The sequence below is a fragment of the Puntigrus tetrazona genome, chromosome 24 (assembly GCF_018831695.1).
Source record: "Puntigrus tetrazona isolate hp1 chromosome 24, ASM1883169v1, whole genome shotgun sequence".
Lineage (NCBI taxonomy): Eukaryota > Metazoa > Chordata > Actinopteri > Cypriniformes > Cyprinidae > Puntigrus > Puntigrus tetrazona.
In genome coordinates, this window is record NC_056722.1 from 15,489,973 (window position 1) to 15,499,500 (window position 9,528).

Genomic DNA, 9,528 nt, shown 5'->3' on the forward strand with positions numbered 1-9,528 from the left:
ACAAGAAATTGGTAAACCACAAAACTGTTACTTGCCCACTCTCACATTTTTAATATTTATTAAAAGACATTGTGAAGAGGAAGGTCTTGTTCTTCCACAATTCACGTTCACATGGGTTAACCGGACAAAATAAAAAGTGTTCCCATGCATACATTTCATATATATTTTTCAGTTTCAGAACATAAAAATGACTAATTAAATTATTTCTTAAATGCGTTGACCTTTTGATTAAAATCAAATAATTAAAACTGAATTAAGAAACAACAGTTTTAACAATTATTAGACTAACATTTAGTATATGTATATATATCTTAGTAATATACAGTGTACTATATCCATTGTAAGTGGAGTCTCCATGAGAATAATAAGCATTAATCATATTTTATAATGAAAGGAGGAGCCAGGTCACAGAAACACTGTGGGCGTGGCAAAAGTAATAATAAATAAAATTTATAAATGTTAATAATAATGAAAGTCAGACATTGTTTTTCAAAATAATGTGTCCATGGGAAAAGTGTCCAAACAGGCATGGACAAAAATGGTGTCCCCTAGAAAACACTGGAAAGTGAAGTGTTGAGGACATGTTCCATTCAAAGTGGTCCAGGTAAGGGGCGGAGTCCAGGCGGTCGCACACGCCCCTTTTTCTGGTCAGCCGCGAGGGGCGGCGGCTTCTCCAGGCGTCTCCTGTGTTGTTTGGTGGCAGAGTGGGATGAGCTCTGTGTTCACGGACGGCAGAGGAAGTCCAAGGAAAGAGTTCCTGGAGAGATCAGAAACCAATTATAGCATGCACGGGGAAGAGGTAAAGGCTATAAGACCATCGCAGGGCATTTAGATGCGGCTGTGACTACAGGCTAAATCCCCTTCAGGTTAAGATCCACACGCTGTAGCCAGACCTGGCCAATACCACGCCTCAGGAGGAAAATTGCCCACAAATCGGGAGCCTGGTGAGACGGATAACGGGGTCCGAATGGTAATGGAGGGGTTGAAAGACTTCTAAAGAGGAGGGCAGCCGAACTTCATGCTCAAGGAACATCAGCGTCAATCGCACCAGGCGGTCGTTGTTTGAGCCAAAGTGCTACCTTCCTCAACCAGGCTCCAGCGAGGACACCATTGGGGAAGGGATTCATCTCCGGGCAAGACCTCGCCCGGGACAGAGAAACCGGAATTGTTGACATGCCTCAACCAGCCACCGGGTAAATGACAGTGGACAGCAAGCGTCACTTACCCTTCCTGGTGGCAAGGCGAGTCTCCGTTGTTCCTCCGTCCCGGCATGGGTACAGAGCGAGAAAATGAAGTCATCAGAAGAAAAGAACACTGTCCTGTACTGTGAAACATGCTCCGGAGGCCCGCATTCTCCACCACTGGGGCTGGAGGAGCCAGCGACAGACACAGTGGGCGTGGCGTTGAGGCCTGGAGGCTTTTATTGACAAAATAATACTAATAAGGAAAATAAAGTGTCCATGGGAAAAGTGTCCAAAAAAAGGGGGATCTGGTGTCCAGGTCATGGGTCTTGCAAAAGTGAAGGTTGAGGCCGTGTTCCAAAAAGGGTCCAGGTAAAAGGGGCGGAGAATGGCGGTAAGACACGCCCCTTTTTCTGGTTGTAAAGTGGAGGGGCTATGAGCCCTGACCTCAATCCTATTGAGCGGGCGGCAAGTGGGATGAGCTCTGTGTTCAAAGGCGGCGGGTGAGGTCCATCGCGCACCCTTCCTGGACCCATGAGGACACCAAAATGCATGCTGAGAAGAGCAGAAGTCTCATTGACAGTTACAGGAGGGCATTTGATTGCAGTGCGGTGACAAGGCTAAATCCCCTTCAGGTGTGGGTACCATCACGCATTTTGACCAGGTCTGTACCATGCCCCTCCTTTCGAACACACCCACTCCGTTGAAGCCTGGTTGAAGGGCGGCAATAAAGGACGGGGTGATGGTGACAATAAAGAGGATTTATTATTACTTTTGTCAGATTAAAGTTATTTATATGATATATATATATATATTACCAAAGGGTATATACAATGAATAATGCCTGTATAGAACAATTCAGAACAATTCAGATCACTTCATTTCATTTTATAGTACAATCATGGTCAAAATTGTTGGCACCCTGAAATTTTTCAGAAAATCAAGTATTTCACACAGAAAAGTATTGCATTAACATTTTGCTATACACATGTTGATTCCCATTGTGTGTATTGGAACAAAACAGAAAAAAAGGGAGGAAAAACAAATTTGACAATGTCGCACAAAACCTAATATTTGGTTGCACACCCTTTGGAAAAAATAACTGAAATCAGTCACTTCCTATAACCATCAATAAGCTTCTTGCACCTCTTACCCGGAATTTTGAATCACTCTTCCTTTGCAAACTGCTCCAGGTCTGTCTATTGGAAGGACATCTTTTCTCAACAGCAATTTTAAGATCTCTCCAAAACGACCCCAAAACATCCTTGATACACCATATTTGACTGTAGGTAGTGTGTTGTTTTCTTTGTAGGCCTCATTCCGTTTTCGGTAAACAGCAGAATGATGTGCTTTACCAAAAAGCTCTCTTGGTCTCATCTGTCCACAAGACGTTTTCCCAGAAGGATTTTGGCTTACTCAAGTACATTTTGGCAAACTGTAGTCTTGCTTTTTTATGTCTCTGTTACAGCAGTGGGGTCCTCCTGGGTCCCCTGCCATAGCGTTTAATTTAATTTAAATGTCGATGGGTAGTTTGCACTGACACCGATGAACCCCGAGCCTGCAGGACAGCTTGAATTTCTTTGGAACTTGTTTGGAGCTGCTTATTCACCATCCGGGCTATCCTGCATTGCAACCTTTTCTACGTTTTTCTCTTCCGTCCACGTCTAAAGTAAGATGGCCTTGTCAATTAACTATTGGGAGGGCCCTGTGCAAGAACTACATCATTCTCACAGGATGATGAGCCTGATCTGAGCATTTTAAAATAGGCATTAAAAAAACTCAGGGTGGATTTTTATCATTATAGTGTGGACGTGTACTCACATTTCCAACACAGATTTATGTTAAAACAACATGTAAAGTTAATTTTGCATCTGATGACCCCTTTAAGGGATGTTCACACTAACAGTGATAACCAGCGACAGATCAAGTCATTCATCCTCAGTGTGAGTTGCATATTTGTGTCGTGAAAGACAAGGTAAGTCAAATAGGAATGTCTACTTGTATCAACTGGTGATATTCCCTAAGTTAATTGCTCTAAATATAATTGGACTTTTAGAAGACGTGTCTGGGGCTCTTGTCAGTGTATCATGTTGGTCTGATGTTCATTTTAAGGCACATGGTTTTAGTTCACCAGTCACGTGACTAAGACTAGGTGAGGTCTCTGTTGTTTGAGTAGTCACTGGACACCATAGAACATGTGGTTTGATGTGGGGCCCCTCACAAAGTGCCGGCACTGTCAGCATACAGCCAGAGGTGCAATTTACACTTCAACAACTGCAAGACTCTCTCCTTTAACACCCACTCACTTAAGGGATTTCACTTACTGGCCACATCTGTGACTGTCTAACTAAGCCATAGACTGTTTTTCAGTATTGTGAATATCTAGCCATCTAAAGAGTCTTAGCATATCAGAATAGTCCTAGTGCTGGCAGCTCCAACTGTGATAAAAAACACCTTGGCTAGTGATCCTTCCGCCGCTTTTGGCCTCCACATGAAAAGGCCCCAGATAACGTTAGAAAATTGCTGTGTACAGCAATTAAAATGTTGCATTTTTTTAATTACATCATACTGTTAAATGTAAATGTAAAATGAAATGTTTCTCTTTGTGTTTCCAATTAGCTTGTGGTTAACAAGCTAACAGCTTCGTCCACTAAGCTCAGAATAGCATTAACTGGAAAGCTCTTTTGATGAGCTAGAACAAGATATTGCTGTGTTTTTGATCAGACTTTGGAGATGGTGGATGGGGCTGTAGCTATGTCATGAGCTGTGTTTCAAAAGTGCAGTGTGTAATGGGGTCAAAGCTGAAATTGTTGTAGTTTGATACTTTGCTTCAAAGATTTAAATGCACTGTGGAGTACTACATTTTGTCAGAGTACATTTTTAGGCTTTAACATCTCTAAACGTTACTGCTTATTTTGACACAACGAAAGACACAATGAGCTAACAGCAAACAGCAGGTGACATCTTTTCACAGAAACACAAAAACAATTTTTGGTGAAGAGCCCACATAACAAACAGAGGTTAAACAGCCACTGGTTTCACTGAAATTCATTTTGGGGAATTCTGCTAAATAGCTGAGAGAGACTGTGGAGTCAACCATCACAGCCAAACCACAATGTCCTTATACATTGCAACCCCACCTCTCCAGGGTGTACTCTTCTAAGAATGACAACGGCTATCTGCTGGTACCCCCTCAACGCTCTGACACTTGCAGACCCACTTCCTCTAATTCGTTGCCTTAATCAGTGAGGCTTTCCTGCTACAGTTAATCAATTATGTCAAAACTTTAACGGCTTTGCCCTGTACCAGAGAATGCTATAATTGTGGTTTGCTTTGAGGAAAGGGTGGAATAATGCTATAAAATGGTATAAAGACAATTTACTACTGATATCAGAGGGTTCCTTTTGTATAGTTGATATTAGATAGTTGATGCCGTATTCCAAAAGCAAATAACAAATGGTGCTACTGTAATATACACTCATGATGTGGCTTTAATACTACAGGAAAAAAAATATGCTAACCTTTATCTCATATAGAAATCAGGTCAGATGGTCAGACAGTCATTAATCTTTAATATATCGTTAACCCAGAGACTGCAGCGTAGAGACTCCGTCAGTTTTTTTGTTTTGTTTTTTTAAGTGTGATATGCATAAATAATGCTCATAAATAGTTGCTGAGATATGAGTATCTCATGATCATATTATTGGGAGATACCAGGTCCTCAGCCATTACAGAAAAAAATGCCAACCAAGATCATGTGTGCCTTGATAACAAATATGTACATGCATTTCTCAAAACAATTCGTATAAACAGCACCACGCAGATTTCTTGTAACAATCATGGAGAGTCAAATGCTTCATGTTGTTAGTATAAGAGTGCGCTCTGTTAGCATTACCTGATGTAAACTCTGGCAACAGTCTAGATGACAGAGATGGAGTATAGGAAACTCAAAAGAAAACCCACAATTCAGTGTCTCAGAAACTTTTAATATTAGATAAGATCAATAAAAAAGGATAGTTTAAATAGACATGTCATGCTTCTGAAAAATATGTTCATTTCTATGCACTCATTACTTGGTTGGGCTACATTTTGCATGCATTACTGCATCAGTGTGGTATGGTATGGAGGCAATCAGCCTGTGGCACTTTCAGGAATAATGGAAGCCAAGGTTGCTTTGACAGCGACCTTCAGGTCATCTGCATTGTTTGGTCTCATGTCTCTCATCTTCCTCTTGACAGTATCGCTTAGATTATCTATGGGTCTCAGTTGAGGAGACTTTGATGGCCAATCAAGCACAATAAAACCGTGGTCATTGAACTAGCTTTTGGTACCTTCGGCAGTGTGAGCAGGTGCCAAGTCCTGCTGGATAATGAAATGAAAGTGCTGTAAAATTTCTTGGTAGATGGCTGCATTGACTATGAACACAGTGGAACAACACCAGCAGATGACATGCCAGCCCAAATCATCACTGATTTCACACTGGAGTTCAAGCAACATGGTTTATGTGTTTCTCCACTCTTCCTCCAGACTCTGGAGCCTTGATTTACAGATGAAATGTAAAATTTACTTTCATCTGAAAATAGGACTTTAGACCACTGAGCAACAGTCCAGTTCTTTTTCTCCACAGCCCAGGTAAGACACCTCTAACATTGTCTCTGGTTCAGGAGTGGCTTAATGCAAGGAATGCAACATTTGTAGCCCATGTCTAGGATTTGTCTGTGTATAGTGGCTCTTGATGCACTGACTCCAGCCTCATTCCACTCCTTTTTAAAATCCCTAAAATTCTTTGCATGGATTTTGCCTGACAATCCTCTCAAGACTGCAGTTATCCCTTTTGCTGGTGCACCTTTTCCAACCACAATTTTTCAACTTTCTATGAATATGCAGAGAGATACAACACTCTGAACAACCAGCTTCATTAGCAATGAACTTTTGTGGCTTACCCTCCTTGTGGAGGCTGTCAATGACTGTCTTCTGGACATCTGTCAATTCAGCAGTCTTGCCCATGATTGTGTAGCCTACTGACCCAGACTGAGAGACCATTTAAAGGCTCAGGAAAGGTTACTTAGGTACGACAATATTGAACTTTTTTACAATATTATAATTTTCTGAGATTATCTGTAAACTATAATCATCAAAATTAGAAGAATTAAAGGCTTGAAATATTTCACATATGTATCTACATAATATATGGGTTTTACGTTCTGAAATTAGTGACAACGTTTTTTATGATATTCTATTTTTTGCTATGTATGCTATGAAGTCTATCCCTTTAAAAAGTACAAATTTCCTCATTACTGTATGTGGGTTATTGAGTGAAAGATACTGGCTAGGATTCACAGTTACAAAACACACACAATATCGCTGATATAGAAAAAAGAGAAAGAAATATGGGCACAGAGGTCCAATGTACGAATTTGTAACTCTTGTTGTGCTCTGTCTATATATTCTTTTCAATTGAAGGTTCATTAGAAGCACCTTTTCATGGTTTACATTCTCTTCATTAGTGAAAATAAATATTCACTTGCACAATTCATGGCAAATTGACATAAAGTCTAATAGAAATGTGTACAAAATATGCTTGACAGTTAATGACTACATCTACATCAACCATTTTGCATTTTGTCTATGATGAACAAATGTCATGGAAGTGACTAGATGTTTTTGAGGGGTAAGACTATAGCACAGAGAACTACATTTTTGAGCAACATGACATTACAAACTGGTAATGTAGGAAGCCGCAGACAGACTTACATAATCAACTGTATGAATGGACCAAAGCAATTGCAAGTTGTTTAAAAGAATGAGAAACACAGGATGGTGTGACTAGTTGATGTGGAGGCTGAACGAATAGTTTTGAAAATGTAATTTCTGATTTAAGAATTGAACCAAAGCAACTGAGAAAAGCTGTAATTAAATTGTATGCTGTTTTCACAAAACTTCTTTAAGTGGCTTTGCTTAAACCCAGAAACAGTATCCTCAGCAGGAGAGTGGGAGTCTATGGCATGGCTATCTAATGAGCTCAACCAATAATAGATGAAAACAAGTTGAAAACGACACACTTCATCTTTAAGTGAATGCAAATTAAATCAAAGCTAAGAAAAGTAGCCTAGCTGTTCATTAAGTCAGAAACATTTAATTAAGGTTAATTAAAGTTCAGACACCTGACAAAATGATAATGTTTTGTTGATAAACTATTGACACAAAGGTTTATATATCAGTACATTCTGAATTGTAAACTGTATGTCTATCCTTGTTTGTGTCCATCTATGCTGATAGATGGCGTAATCCACTGAGTGGGGTTTTTGAAGAAAATGATTATGTATACTTTTGTTGATAAGTGTTGCTGCTGTTTTTTTATTTAGCTTACATTTTCTTGTCAGTTAATGAGGTGTCCAGACTAATTACAGATCTGGTATGGTAGTACATCATTATCTCTGTCTAGAGAAGCAGGAAAAGTTTTCAAAATGACAGTATGTGTGGGCTTTCAACAGACAGCCAATATACCTTACAGCTTCCTTAAGGCCTCTAATCACATTACTTTTGTCCTCCAGAAGGTCATAAAAGTGTTAAACACTTCCACACTTTATTAGTTTTTATTCCACTAAAGGTCTGTGGTTTAGTATGAATAATATGAACTGGGATTTTAATGGGGCATTTATAAACCAATTGATAAGTTAAATGGCAATGGACAGTCAATCACAGAGAGCATTTAGTGAACATTTTTCCCTGTGAGTCCAATAAAAGTTTCTTCCCTCTTCGGGGAAAAGAGGATGAACTTCAGATCTTTCCCACCATCCATCTTTCACAAGTATGAGTTTTTTTCAAAGACTTCAAAGTGCAGCCCAGGAACGTCCTCACATGAGTGATCTTCCTGAACCTGGCCAGCTCAACCCTGCCTGACCTCACATGCCTTTTTCACACCAGCTGTCAGCACGCACGCAAACGCCCCACCAACTTGTTAACAGGGGTGTGTGTTCATGTGTGCCATGTTGATTTAGATGCGACGAGAGAGCTAAACCCTCTCCATCCCTTTCATGGGTCACAGATGTCTCTCATCCATGACCCTGAGAATTTATGTCATCTGTGCTGTTTCTTCAACTCCCATCCAGTTTGTCATTTAGTTAAGGAAAATATAAGTGGTCACGCTCTGATCGTGGCCTGTAATCTAATCATCTTGGAGAGGCCTGTGTTTAAAGAAAAATTGTGAGAGCTGTGACACGGCACAAATCAGACCCACCCATACACTTCCTGTCTCTGAGCCAGGTAAATAAAGTACTATATCTCATTACTATAGATAGTACAGTAGATGTGTAATTATGAAGCTCATCAAGCGAGTGCTGTTAACAATTTAGGCCTTGTTTCTTATGCAGTGAAAACTACTATACTGCATTTGGCAACTTAATTAAAAACCTTTAATTTGTTGCAGGGGTCTCAACTATAATGATAACTATACCATTGTAATATTTGGCACACTGATTCAGATTTGAATAAAAATAAATGTGTGATTATGTATTTAAGTTTTTATATACACAGCTAGCGGATTCGTTTGTATGTGTTTGTGTGTGTGTGTTTTATGTATTTTTAGAAAGCGGTTAGTGTCGCTGTGCTGTGAATCAGTTTATTTTTAAACTAAAAGATTTTTGATTGCTTCCATTGTCCTCATTTTTAAGTCCCTTTGGATAAAAGCACCTGCTAAATGACTAAATGTAAGTGTAATTCATTCTAATTCTGTTAGGATAAGGAAATACACACCACAATTATGACACAGAAGAACAAAGCCGTTGGAATCACTCTCTGAACAATATTTTTCTAGCTACAGAATGATAGCCAATCTGAACCTATTTGACTTTAAAAAGCTTAAGCATTTAAATTGGCACTGAACAAAACAGCACACAAATGCAAATGCCAAGTTGTAACTTATGTGACAATAGCAGCAACCTGCGTCCAACCAGCAAGCATTAATGCAATCTGCTTTGCATGCAAGGTTTTATTTTTGAGCTGCTGTGCAGCTACTTCAGACTTTACAATAGTAATGTAGGATTTGTGTTCTGCATGTTTAGTCATGTTATTTCAGGTTTCTTTTTAAATGACGGAATTCAATTTTGAATTATCACACAGAGCAGCCTGCAGGGAATGAAGCTGAGACACTTAAAAGGTTTGTTCTTCCATCAATAACTGTACCTTCACCATGTATTTCTTTTTCTTTTCTTTTTTTTTTTTTTGGTTGCTGTTGTGTAGTTATTTCTTCAACGCTTGGCTACCATAGCGGTGGCTTAAAGCGTGGGTAAAAGTATTTCTTCACACTGTGGTTCGAAAGAAGGCAGTGACAGTTACTCTTCTGTCA